At 38.7% G+C, this 12307-nt stretch overlaps 1 protein-coding gene across 13 annotated transcripts in view; it reads left to right on the forward strand.

The window, feature by feature from the left end:
- The first annotated feature begins 590 nt into the window (after window positions 1–590).
- The window catches only part of LOC101746770 (peripheral-type benzodiazepine receptor-associated protein 1), a 31911-nt gene continuing 20194 nt past the window's right edge, over window positions 591–12307 (forward strand). For 6 of the 13 annotated variants that reach the window (XM_012692771.4, XM_021349813.3, XM_012692769.4 and 3 more), the window contains exon 1: window positions 593–1081. The gene's annotated coding sequence lies outside the window, so the exon portion shown is untranslated. Of the gene's footprint in view, window positions 1082–12307 lie in introns of all 13 variants that reach the window. The other 7 variants (XM_038016438.2, XM_021349811.3, XM_038016440.2 and 4 more) reach the window with 4 other exon arrangements.

Genomic DNA, 12307 nt, shown 5'->3' on the forward strand with positions numbered 1-12307 from the left:
ATGATCCAAACAATACATCCGACACGGAAACAGTACCGAGTGATTGGACTGCTGATACTAGTAAATCTGTCGTACAAACCGATGGAGTTTTTTCAATAGCAATACCAGCTGAGAAAACAGAACACCACAGTCATGAACTACACTGCGAAAATGCTGTCTCTGAATATCACCAAAACCAAGTAGTTGTAATTAAAATAACCAGGAAAATTTCTTCTAGTAGTAGCGAAAATGATTTCGTAAGTAACATTTTTTTTTATTCAATTATAAACAAGTATTTACCTATCGTCTGCTTATACTAAGTGTAATCAAATCAATAAACAATAACTTTAACGTTAGATAAATAAAATTAAAAAGTTAAATTACTTAAATAAAAAAAATAAAACAATAATTATATCTTTTAAATTTGTAAAAGTCCTTAGTAGGATAGACTGGGATGCGTATTGATGAAACGATTTTAAATAGAAATAAGTGATGTTAATTGGGCGATCGCTCTGAGTGGTCGGGGTGAAGCCACTGTCAGAGTGACTGATGGCTTAGTAAGCGCGTATGAGTGAAGTGACGGCGACGGCGGCCCATTGACGCGGCGAGCTTGTAAGGCGGCGGCGCGAGGATGCGTGACGTCACGTGCGCCGCGCCTCACGCATGCGCTCACGTATTGAGCGCGGCATGTGCCTCTCGCAGCCGGCCGACCCCTCAGCCCGACATATTCACTTTTTTATTTTCCTACTGAACGTACTCCGCCGTGACGCCTCGGTTTTCACGTTGAAGACAACAAGAGGCGCAGATCCGGTGCGTTCGCTCCAGACGCTTGGCCGCCCTCCGTTGACGGCCGCCCACCGCGCCGCTTAGTCTGATCGAATCCAAAATGGCAGGACTACGGCTCCGGGTTCCTGCGTGGGCCCGTCTCTGACCTACAGATTGGGTTCGCGAGCGATATGTGCCCCTTCACTTAAATGTTACGCAAGTTAGAGTCGGAGTGGTTTCGAGAAGGTGTTTCGGTTATCAATCGAACTGACACGAAGAGTCCCTGGTGCAGTGAATTTAGTGGCTCATGTAATCCGAGCCAGGACAAGCTTTCACCGTGAGTACACTTAGAATATTCCATTGAATTGTTACAGCAGAAATCGTGTAGACGATAACAAAGCACCGGAGGCTGGACGAGTTAAAAAGGCAATCGCTCTCGAGATTCGTTTATATCGATCGGTTACAAAACCTGAGAAAATTGTTTATCTCTTGACTGTAGCGTGTTACAGTGTAGTCTAATGGGGCATATGTAAGTGCTTGTACTAGTAGTTTTAAGGTCATTACGAGCAGAAACAGGGCGCGTTTTTGGTCAATCTCTGCGCCTGTCAACAACATAAAATTGTGTTCGGATGTGGATTGATCAATCACATTGTCGTTTTTCTGTCTATTTTTGTAATGATATTAGCAAGGATGCTCCTAATAAGGTTTACACGTTTAATTGTTGTTTTGCGATAAATAAAGCTGTAGATTTTCATACCAGAATATCGCCTAATTGCCGTAAATGACCTGATGAATTTAACTGGAATGTTTCAGCCTCTGTGAGATATGTACGTGAATATTTCATAGCAAACTACTACAAATACACACCCACATAAACTTAGTATAAGCTTCATAGATAATTTTCAACTATAACGCTGTTAATGATTTTATTTTGTCGAAGTTTAGATGGAATTAACAAAAAACAAACAATTCTACTTTCTGTGTCACGAATAAGCTCGTAGATCGACTAAGTTCATGGGCCGATTTCGACAAATTTCTGGAACGGCCAGTTGGACAGAAAGATTTGTTTTAATGTAAATTATCCTCTTCCTCCAGTCGCACTCGTAATGTTTGAGGGTCGCGACCACCTCCGTCCCCAAACTTTTCATAATGTTGTGCCACTTCTTCCTGTCTTCGACTGCTCGGGAAACATCGTAGACTGTTAGTTGCACAAAGGGTGGTGTCGATCTGGTCTGAGCAACGCATTGGGATGGGACCGCGTATTCTTTTTCTTCCATATTACCAGTAATCACCGGTTTTTTCTAGATTATCTTCACCTTTCCTGGCAACGTGTCCGAGGAACACTGTAGGATTTGCTTGACGCATATTAATTATAGTTTAAATCCAAATAAATTTCAATACGGTTTTATATACCTATTTTCCACGGTGAAGGAATAACATCGTGTAATATAAAATCAAACCCGCAAAATTATAATTTGCGTAATTACTGGTGGTAGGACGTCTTGTGAGTTTACGCGGGTAGGTACCACCACCCTGCCTATTTCTGCCGTGAAGCAGTATTGCGTTTCGGTTTGAAAGGTGGGGCAACCGTTGTAACTATATAGAGACCTTAGATCTCATATCTTCAAGTGAGTGGCGGAATTAACGTTCTAGATGTATGGGCTCCGGTAACCACTTAACACCAGGTGGGCCGTGAGCTCGTCCACCTATCTAAGCAATAAAAAAACCTAATACTGGTAGAACAATAAAATTTTGGTCAAAATGATACAGACAACTCTTGTGTCTTGTTATAACATAAGTATATGTTTAAATTACTGACGTAGCTCCTGGAACAAAAGTACAAAAATAGAGCCATAGCTAAGAATATCAGGGCTTAATTAGTTACGGGGAAATTTACAAAGAAATCAATTTATATTTTCCACGTAGCGAAGCGTGAGTTACTGCTCATTTACTTACTAGGTTAATATTTTTTAATAGTACTTGCTCTACTTTGCGCTTATTTTAAAGATTTATTTTTAAGCGGTTACTTTCACGACTTTTTTTTATAACTACTTTGTAGTAGAAATATTAATAAGCGGCGATAAGGGGTGTAAATAATAAAAAAAACTAGATTATTTATGTTCTAAATATTTTGATGGGTAATCTGTGCATTGTGTGTGTGTGTGCGTGTGCGTGTGCGTGTGCGTGTGCGTGTGCGTGTGCGTGTGCGTGTGCGTGCGTGCGTGCGTGCGTGCGTGCGTGCGTGCGTGCGTGCGTGCGTGCGTGCGTGCGTGCGTGCGTGCGTGCGTGCGTGCGTGCGTGCGTGCGTGCGTGCGTGTGTGTGTGTGTGTGTGTGTGTGTGTGTGTGTGTGTGTGTGTGTGTGTTTGTTGTGTCTGTAGTGTGATACATAATGATAACTAGATTAAAATTACACTGATAATTGATTATACTATATTGCTATGTGTTACTGTTCGTAAGGTAAGTAGAATAACCATTTTCCAAGATGCCGTTGATTTTTAAACGTCTCACGATCTACAGAGGCATTGGCTTTGAGGCATCTCTCTATTGTATCACGTGTTTGTCCATTACTACAAGAAGGGGCGTGTAATAAAAATCGAACCAGCAAAATAATAATTTGCTTAAGTACTGGTGGTAGGACATTTTGTGAGTCCATTCGGGTAAGTACCACCACCCTGCCTATATCTGCCATGAAGCAGTAATGCGTTTCGGTTTGAAGGGTGGAGCAGCCGTTGTAACTATACTGAGACCTTAGAACACATATCTCAAGGTAGGTGGTGGCATTTACATTGTAGATGTCTATGGGCTCCGCTAGCCACTTAACATCAGATGGGCCGTGAGCTCGTCCAACCGTAAATGCCGCCGTTCAACAACGTAAATGCCCCCACCCACCTTGAGATATGAGTTCTAAGGTCTCAGTTTTTACAGTACAACGGCTGCCCTACTATTCAAACAAAAACGCATTACTGTTTCACGACAGAAATAAGCAGGGTTATGGTACCTACCCGTGCGGACTCACCAGATGTCTTACCCGGTGGTAACAATTGCTTTTGCTTAAACATTTTTGACATTAAAAAATAACATAGAAATTACGTGTTTATAATCTTTATACACAAATACCAGCTTCAAACACCCCGAGCGGCAATTATCTATATATTAATACGTGAAGCAAAAACTTTGTATCCCTTTTTACGAAAATTGCGCGGACGGAGGAGTATAAAATTTTCCACACTTATAGAGAATATAGAGAAGAAGTGCACAATGCTAATATTTTTTAAATAATGCATAAAAGATACATTAAATCAATAAAGAAAACATTACACACACTACATACCATGTATTTGACGCGCACACGCATGCATACTATTTATTGTCAAACTTTTGTTCTTGACGTCTGTTGTCAAATTGAGAATAGATTAAATATTGTTTGTTTTTATTAATATATTTTTTTAGAGTAGTCTTGGCGAAATATGTGATTATAGAAGTATAAAATACAATCATAATAGTGTACAAACTTACAATTCCAATTAATTATAGTCGAATTTCGACTACTGCGCGACCTCTAGTACACGTAAATTCTTAACACTTAAACGGAGGCGGCCTTTGCTTGCGCATGTAAAGCACATTACCAGAAATCGCGGCGACGTTAACTTTGACAAAGCCTAAAGAACGTGAAAAAACAAGTTTATTTATTCACTAGCTTTTGCCCGCGACTCCGTCAGCGTGGAATAGTTATTATACTTTGGCATAACGCTAAATTTTGCCCCCACTTCATTTACGTAGACAGTGAAAATACATTTGAATTATAGAATGTTTCGGAGCTATTTAAGCTCCCTTTTTTGAAAAATTCTTTATTGCTGCTCCACTTGTATTGGTCTTACCGTGATGTTATATAGCCTGTAGCCTACCTCAATAAATGGGCTATCTAACACTGAAAGAATTTTTCAAATCGGACCAGTAGTTTCTGATATTAGCGCGTTCAAACAAACAAACTATTCGGCTTTATAATATTATTGGTATATATTCATATCAGCGATCTGCACGTGAAGCCAGCACGGGAAGGGGTGGTGTATAAAAACGGTCATTGTACGAGGGAGGCGATGCTCAAAATGCTGAAATATTCAGAGGCGGAAGACGCGGGTTGCGCCGGGCTGCGTGTACAGTAACCGGTCCAATGAATTAGTGCTTTGTTTTTGACCACAGCTCTTAATGATCGCTTAGTCAGTTTACGCTTAATATTCTTTATCATGTAGGGAAAAGTCCAGGGCGAGCGTGTAAAAAAACCATCTTAAACCAACGTAACGTTTTATTTATTTATTGCTCAGATGGATGAACTAGCTCATCTGGTGTTACGTGGTTACTGGAGCTCATAGACATCTACAATGTAAATGCCGCCACCCACCCCGAGACATGAGTACCAAGGTCTCAATATAGTTACAACGGCTACCCCAACCTTCAAACCGAAACGCATTACTGCTTCACGGCAGAAATAGGCAGCGCGGTGGTACCTACCCGTGCGGACTCACAAGAGGTCCTGCCACCAGTAATTACGCAAATTATAATTTTGCGGGTTTGATTTTTATTACACGATGTTATTCTTTCACCGTGGAAGTCAATCATGAGCATTTGTTAAGTACGTATTTCATTAGAAAAATTGGTACCCGCCTGCGGGATTCGAACACCGTTGCATCGCTAGATACGAATGCACCGGACGTCTTATCCTTTAGGCCACGACGACTGGTGTCGATGCTAACGTTGAATATTGAGTATCGTCAGCTTCCCCTAGCCCCTTAAATTCGTCGCTGTTGACTTTACTTTTCGTGCAACCACGGGTTTTATTTTATTTTATCAAAATTTCCGTGTCGGAATCATGCTTTCGTTTGTACATAGTAGTTATTCACTCCGTACACGACATTAATATTATGAGCCGTTTGCGCGGCATTGCGGAACTCCTATTCCATGATTACTCGAGTTTTTATAATGTCCATATTGTAATAAATATATATAAGATAGTAGTAAAAACTAAAAACTAATCAATAAACATATGACTGAATTCTAAAATAGAATTCTGTATTTTTTTTATTAACATTTAAATATCAAACCCGCAAAATTATAATTTGCGTAATTAAGTACTGGTGGTAGAACCTCTTGTGAGTCCGCACGGTTAGGTACCACCACGCTGCCTACTTCTGCCGTGAAGCAGTAATGCGTTTCGGTTTGAAGGGTGGGGCAGCCGTTGTAACTATACTGACACCTTAGAACTCATATCTCAAGTTCTGCACCAAGGCATTGAATGTCCCAAACGGAAAGTTAATCCTAAAAGAGTCAAAGTCACTGTTTAGTAGTCTAATGTCGGTATATTTCATCATAGCTTCTCATCAAATGGCACCAGTATCACTGCTAATCACTGTACTGTGAGGAACTGGTCGCAATAATCGAAAAACTCGCGAATCTTCGCTCAGCCTTGATTAATCGTTCTTCCCCGCTGTCCCTATACAACAGACGGCCTCAGAGCAAAAAGGCTAGGTTTGAAAGTGTTTCAGGTTGGCCATTCACTAAACTCACCAGATTTCTACATTTTCCAAAGCTTGGACAATTTCTTGACAAACAAAATGCCATTGAATAGTTTTTTTGGCTCCCGCACACCTGACCTCTTCAAGAAGGGCCTTGAAGGAGTCCCACTCCGCTAAAACCGATCGATACTGTGGGTGCATATTTTAATTGATAGAAAATAATTTTGTTTGGAAAAATCACCTTAACTTTCTGTATACTAAACGGGAATTTTGTAGGTAAAAACTTAATATTGTGCTCTGACTTAAAGTATTTTTGTTCGAAAATATGAATTCCGGTGAGTACTACGTGACCTGAATGTGTTCTCATTGGCTTCACGTCACCGTGGACTCCTTTTTGCATTCAACTTTTCTTTTTCTTGTTCAACCTAGCGGCTAGGAATCTAAGATTTGGCTTTATTTAGATTGCACATTTGTTTAAATAAATAAATTTATTGAATGTTTAAAATAGGTTTTAGCCTGTTCTATATTAAGCGCGACGTTTTAAATTCTAGTCTATACAGTCTTGTATCTGCGCCGACAACGATTGAAATTGTCTGCAGGTAAACCCAACAGTTGTACAAGTGTATGATGCACTTGATATTGATTGATTACTGGAACGTATTGACTTCACAACGTTAATACCACTGCTCCCCTTCAGTTATGAGGTCAAAGCCCAAACCGGAACGCATGACAGTTTTGCAGCGAAAACAAACATGATGGTGGTGCTAATAATCATGCTCATAATACGCTATCGCTTCGGTAAACTTAGCCTATCATTATTATTATTAGACTCCTGGATAATAGCGTCGTTAAGGGCCTCATATAAAATTCATTCGTTAACCTAAGGGACGGAACGAACATCCCAGAACGTGCTTCGGGAGTTGATCAATGACGTCTTAATAGAGTATTTGACGGATTTAAAGCCATTATCTCGAATTTCATTTTATTTTTTTGGACGTTCACAATAAAATTAGGAGAAAATTAATAATGGAAAAATGAACTTCCACTGATATTTAACCGCACCATGTCAGAACATTCCTCTGTATATGTCTTTCTAATAGAAATGTCACAATCAAGCACTTTCACTATTATAAATATGCCACAAGATACGTACGCATGTAAAATTGTTCTGCACTAATGTTATTTAAAACTAATTTTCTGGTTTATTATGTACTAGCGACCCGCCCTCGCTTCGCTTCGGAAACTGTAATTTATTATTAATTTCTCCACTATTTAATGGATGTTATTATACATATAAACCTTCCTTTTCAATCACTCTATCTATTAAAAAAAGCGCATCTAAATCCGTTGCGTAGTTTTAAAGATTTAAGCATACATAGGGATATAGGGACAGAGAAAGCGACTTTGTTTTATACTATGTAGTGGTATTCTATATTCTTCTCTATATTCTCAACTAGCGACCCGCCCTCGCTTCGCTTCGGAAACATTAAAACACACATGAAACCAAAAAATTAAAATAAAATAAAAAATAAAAAAAGTAGCCTATGTTCATCAGGGACAATGTCGGCTTCTAATGGAAAAAGAATTTTTCAAATCGGTCCAGTAGTTTCGGAGCCTATTCGAAACAAACAAACAAACAAATATTTCCTCTTTATAATATTAAGTATAGATTAAAGGCCTAATCAGATCGACTGAGATAGGTAATAAATTATTCTGCCTTCTATATTCACTCTTCTTTCTTTCAATAGATTATAAGATACGTGTATTATGATGTAATGTATGATGTGTGTAACATAATGAAGATGATTGAATGAAGATGAAATTCCAATTAAATCAGACTGTGAGAGCCCAGGTACTAAGATGGTAGCGGTCGCCCACTAATTGATTATCTCCGCCATTTCACTCAAGCGTCTGATTTTTGCCCGAGACAACCCGGGAGAGAAAGGGGGGTTCCGGTGCGGTCAATATTACAGCCAGATATGAACAGCTCACCCCTAAGAATTCCTGGCTGACGGACTCCTCGAGGAACATTGATGACTCTCCGTCGGCCATCTTGGTACCACGACCGCCTAGGCGAGCGGTCGGGGAACTTCTTTAATTATTACCCCAAAATATTATTGTGTAAGTTGATATTACCCCATGGCGAAGAACAAAAATAAACGAAATCGCTTCATTTTAGCATCTTTCATATTGTAGCCACCATGATAATTTTGAAAAGAAAACAATAACTAAAAATTTAATTTAAACATCATTTATTCAATTTATCAACGTAATACCTAGTAATACATAACGGCAATAATACGAGTAGTGATATATTATGTACTATACAGTTGAGGAGTTTCATTTCGTTTCATCGAGTTTGAAATCACATCGATTCTAAAGAAGTTCCACTTCAATATATACTTTTTACTCACAAAAGCTTCATTTTTACCCCCCAAAATTTAATTTTACCCCATTTGGGGTAATTTACCCCGGTTCTCCGACCGCTGGCCTTGGCGGAGCAGGTAGTGCGCCGGGCGGCCTCAACTACTCTGGTTCCCCTGAACTGCTATCGGGGACTAATACAGGAGTCAGAGCTAAACCCCTCCTCTGGCCCCCGGCTGCAATTATCCTACTTGGCTTATCCGTGTCCATATAAATTTCTTAAATAAAACGTATTAATTCAATAAAACGAACATCAGATAAAACTGTAAAAGTATTTTTAATCAGTGTACGAATCGCAAAAACATCAGGATAGATCCACTATAAATCAACATATTATTATCCTCGTACATGTATGGATCGTGCCTATTTGTGTTCAACGGTACTTGGCACGAAAAAGCTTACTCGAGCCAATATTTTCTATAGGTATAGGTCACGTCGTGACCGGAAATTACACAACTGCCTTGTCGTAAGAATTTTATTAAATTAGCAAGCGGCTTTATGAATAAAAAATTTTTTTACCTCCTCTTCCTCCTCGCGTCGCTTTCCTCATGCTGAGGGTCGTGACTCCCTCGCTACGTCATTCTCTTGGGTACGATTACCCACCATCTGTTGCGATCCTTGGCTTCGGGGAGAGCATCGTGGAGCTTCATATTTGGATTTGGTCCGACCATCTGGTGGGACTGCGTCTTCTGGGACATTTCTCTCTATCTTTCCTGTCACCATCAGCTGTTTGACATTGTGACCCGCTTTTCGAGCAATATGTCCAAAGAAAGGACTCCAGTACTCTGCGAAGGCATATGGCGGAAAGTCTAGTTTTAATGTTAAGTTCTTGTAGGATTAACATATTGGTAGAAAAGCAGGCCATGGAGTCTGCAACAATTTCCTCCAGCACCACATTTCGAAGGCGTCTATGTGGTTTCTGACGGTCTTTTGCAGTGTCCAAGTCTTCGCTCCGTAACTGAATATAAGTCTACTAAAAAAATTATAATACCAAACTTCAACTCCTTACCGAAGCGTTACTGAAACCGTGCTTACTGTTCTTCGCAATAGATCACGAAGGATGAGGCCCTTTCTTCATGCTTCATTCCACGAGCATCTGAGTACCGAGAAAATCGCCTCAACTGCTTCGACGGCTTGGAGATCATCTGCGAGATTAGCCAATCATTTTCAAAACTAAGTAGACCTTGTCTACACACGAAGTGACTATTGCTATATAATAAATTTATTTGTTAAAATAATTGGCATAACAACAACCACCAACACTCATATCCCAAAACCAATTAATTTCATGAATTGCCAACAAATACTGTACAAGTTTCACAACAAAAACCATTATGAACGACTATATTAACACTGTACAAACAAGATTCAAATAAAAATCAAGATAGGATCATTCGCAAAAAGACTCTCGCAAAAGAATCCAAAAGCTCCCTTTTACTGTAAGCACGAATTCAACACCTTAATTAGTACGTAAGTCATCGAGTTTGTGAACAGAATGCCCTTTAAAAATTAGTGCAAACAAGAAAGAAACGTATAAAGGTAGGGCTCGACTACTTCACGTGACCTTTGTGGACTTCAAACGATTTTTCCACTAGACCGGATGAAAGGTGGTCGTCAGCCGCCGTAACAAAGCTACTACCTTAATTGGGTTATTATGTATCATGCATTATACTTTAGCCCCCTTTCTTTACTGAAATGTTTTGACTTGATTGTTTGCCCTGTGCTTGTTAAAGTAGGTTTTTGGAACGAAGTTCCTTGTGGAACGATGCGGAGGGATACTCTAACCAACAAAAAACGTCCGTAACGTAAGATTTTTTCTATTTAGTTTGTTCTCAACAGATGTCGCTGCTCGTAAATTCAACAATTCCCGAATCGCGGTGACGAGATGTTACACAGTTGATAGACCTTCTCATATTTATCTTGCTAAGTCACATTTACCTGGCGTAGGGGATACCGTGATCATGCAGGTGGTTACCCCCTATATGACTATAATTTTAATTATGCAGTTTAAATGATAAATGATTTTTCATAAAATCAGTAACTTATCTTTTTATCTAAAATAAACAAATAGATAAATAACAAATTATGTTCAATTGGTTTTGCTCCGAATTTACTTTTTTCGATTCGAGAATCAAATTCTTCGAAGTTTCCCGGCAAGGACGTTTTCGCAGGTCAGTGAGCCCATTCGGGACGTCTAGCCGAGTCGCCATGGCGTCTGGAGAACCAGTGCTCAGAGCGAGACAGAAGGCGTAGCTCGTGTCTTGATTAGGGGTGCGGATTCCGAAAGGCAGTGAGATAACTTAGTCATAATTAAAACTACTTTTACTAGTACTCTGCAGTTTTCGTGGTAGGGGCGATCGGTATCATTACGCGTTCGTGATTCAAAATGTCGCACTTATAGAATGACACTAAAAGACACGAGATTAAACCGTAAACATATTAAAAGTAGTTTTAGTTATGTCCGCAACTACAAAAACATTCTAAGCCGATATGAATATAAATTTAATTTTTTTTAATGGTTAATCTCTGTGATTTTATGTAAATCCACAATGGAGTTATCAATTAATATATTGAAAATCGTTTTAACACTCATATTATTAAAATATGTTTCAATTAAAAACGACTCTGCTGACATTATTTTTTAGTATGTTTTCTGCGAGTACATAAAAATAAATAAATTTATGGAGTGTTGGTTGTAGTGAAACAGCCTACATCGATTGTGTGGCCCTGTTTGAAGCATCTAGAAATCGGGTCATCGCACTCCTCTCATGGCAGCCAGACTGGGCGGCGACGTTGATATAATAATTCCACCAAGGTCTGACATATGTACGCTTTGTGTATGGATATTTTCTGTACATTTATTTACTTATGAAACGTCTTGTCTGAGCGATTTATTTCTGTTTTCTTATTTCCAGTCTGCCTTCAGCTATGTAAGTTGAGGTTTTTTTCATAAACAAACAGACAACCGAACGAATATTAACAACTCAGACCACGGATATATAATATGTATTTGTATACTAGATAGAGACTTCACACCATGATAACTCACAATAGTAATGTTTTCTTCGTTTTTCGCGTTCGTATGATAACCATTGAAGCTATTTTTACAGTTTGAAAGAGTATTAATTATTTTTATTTTATCATTCCAAAATTTAAATCTATATCTATACTTTATTATTATTCTTATTTATACTTTTTTTAATATTATATAGCTGAAGAGTTTGTTTGTTTGAACGCGCTAATCTCAGGAACTACTGGTCCGATTTTAAAAATTCTTTCAGTGTTAGATAGTCCATTTATTGAGGAAGGTTATAGGCTATATAACATCACGGTAAGACCAATACAAGTGGAGCACCAATAAAGAATGTTTCAAAATAGGGGCTTAAATAGCTCGTTAACATTCTATAACTCAAAAACATTCTATATTTTCAATTTCTACGTAAATAAAGTAGGTGTGTAAAATTTAGCGTTATGCCAAAGTAACTATTTCACGCGGACAGAGTCGCGGGCAAAAGCTAGTTATTTATATTTTATCATTCCAATGTTATAAATTCTTTATATTTTTTGTTCACGTACGTACTACGGCTTAAGTAGTAAAAATAGTTTTGATTACATTCAAAATCGCATT

The sequence above is a fragment of the Bombyx mori genome, chromosome 16, assembly GCF_030269925.1.
Source record: "Bombyx mori chromosome 16, ASM3026992v2".
Taxonomy (NCBI): Eukaryota; Metazoa; Arthropoda; class Insecta; order Lepidoptera; family Bombycidae; genus Bombyx; species Bombyx mori.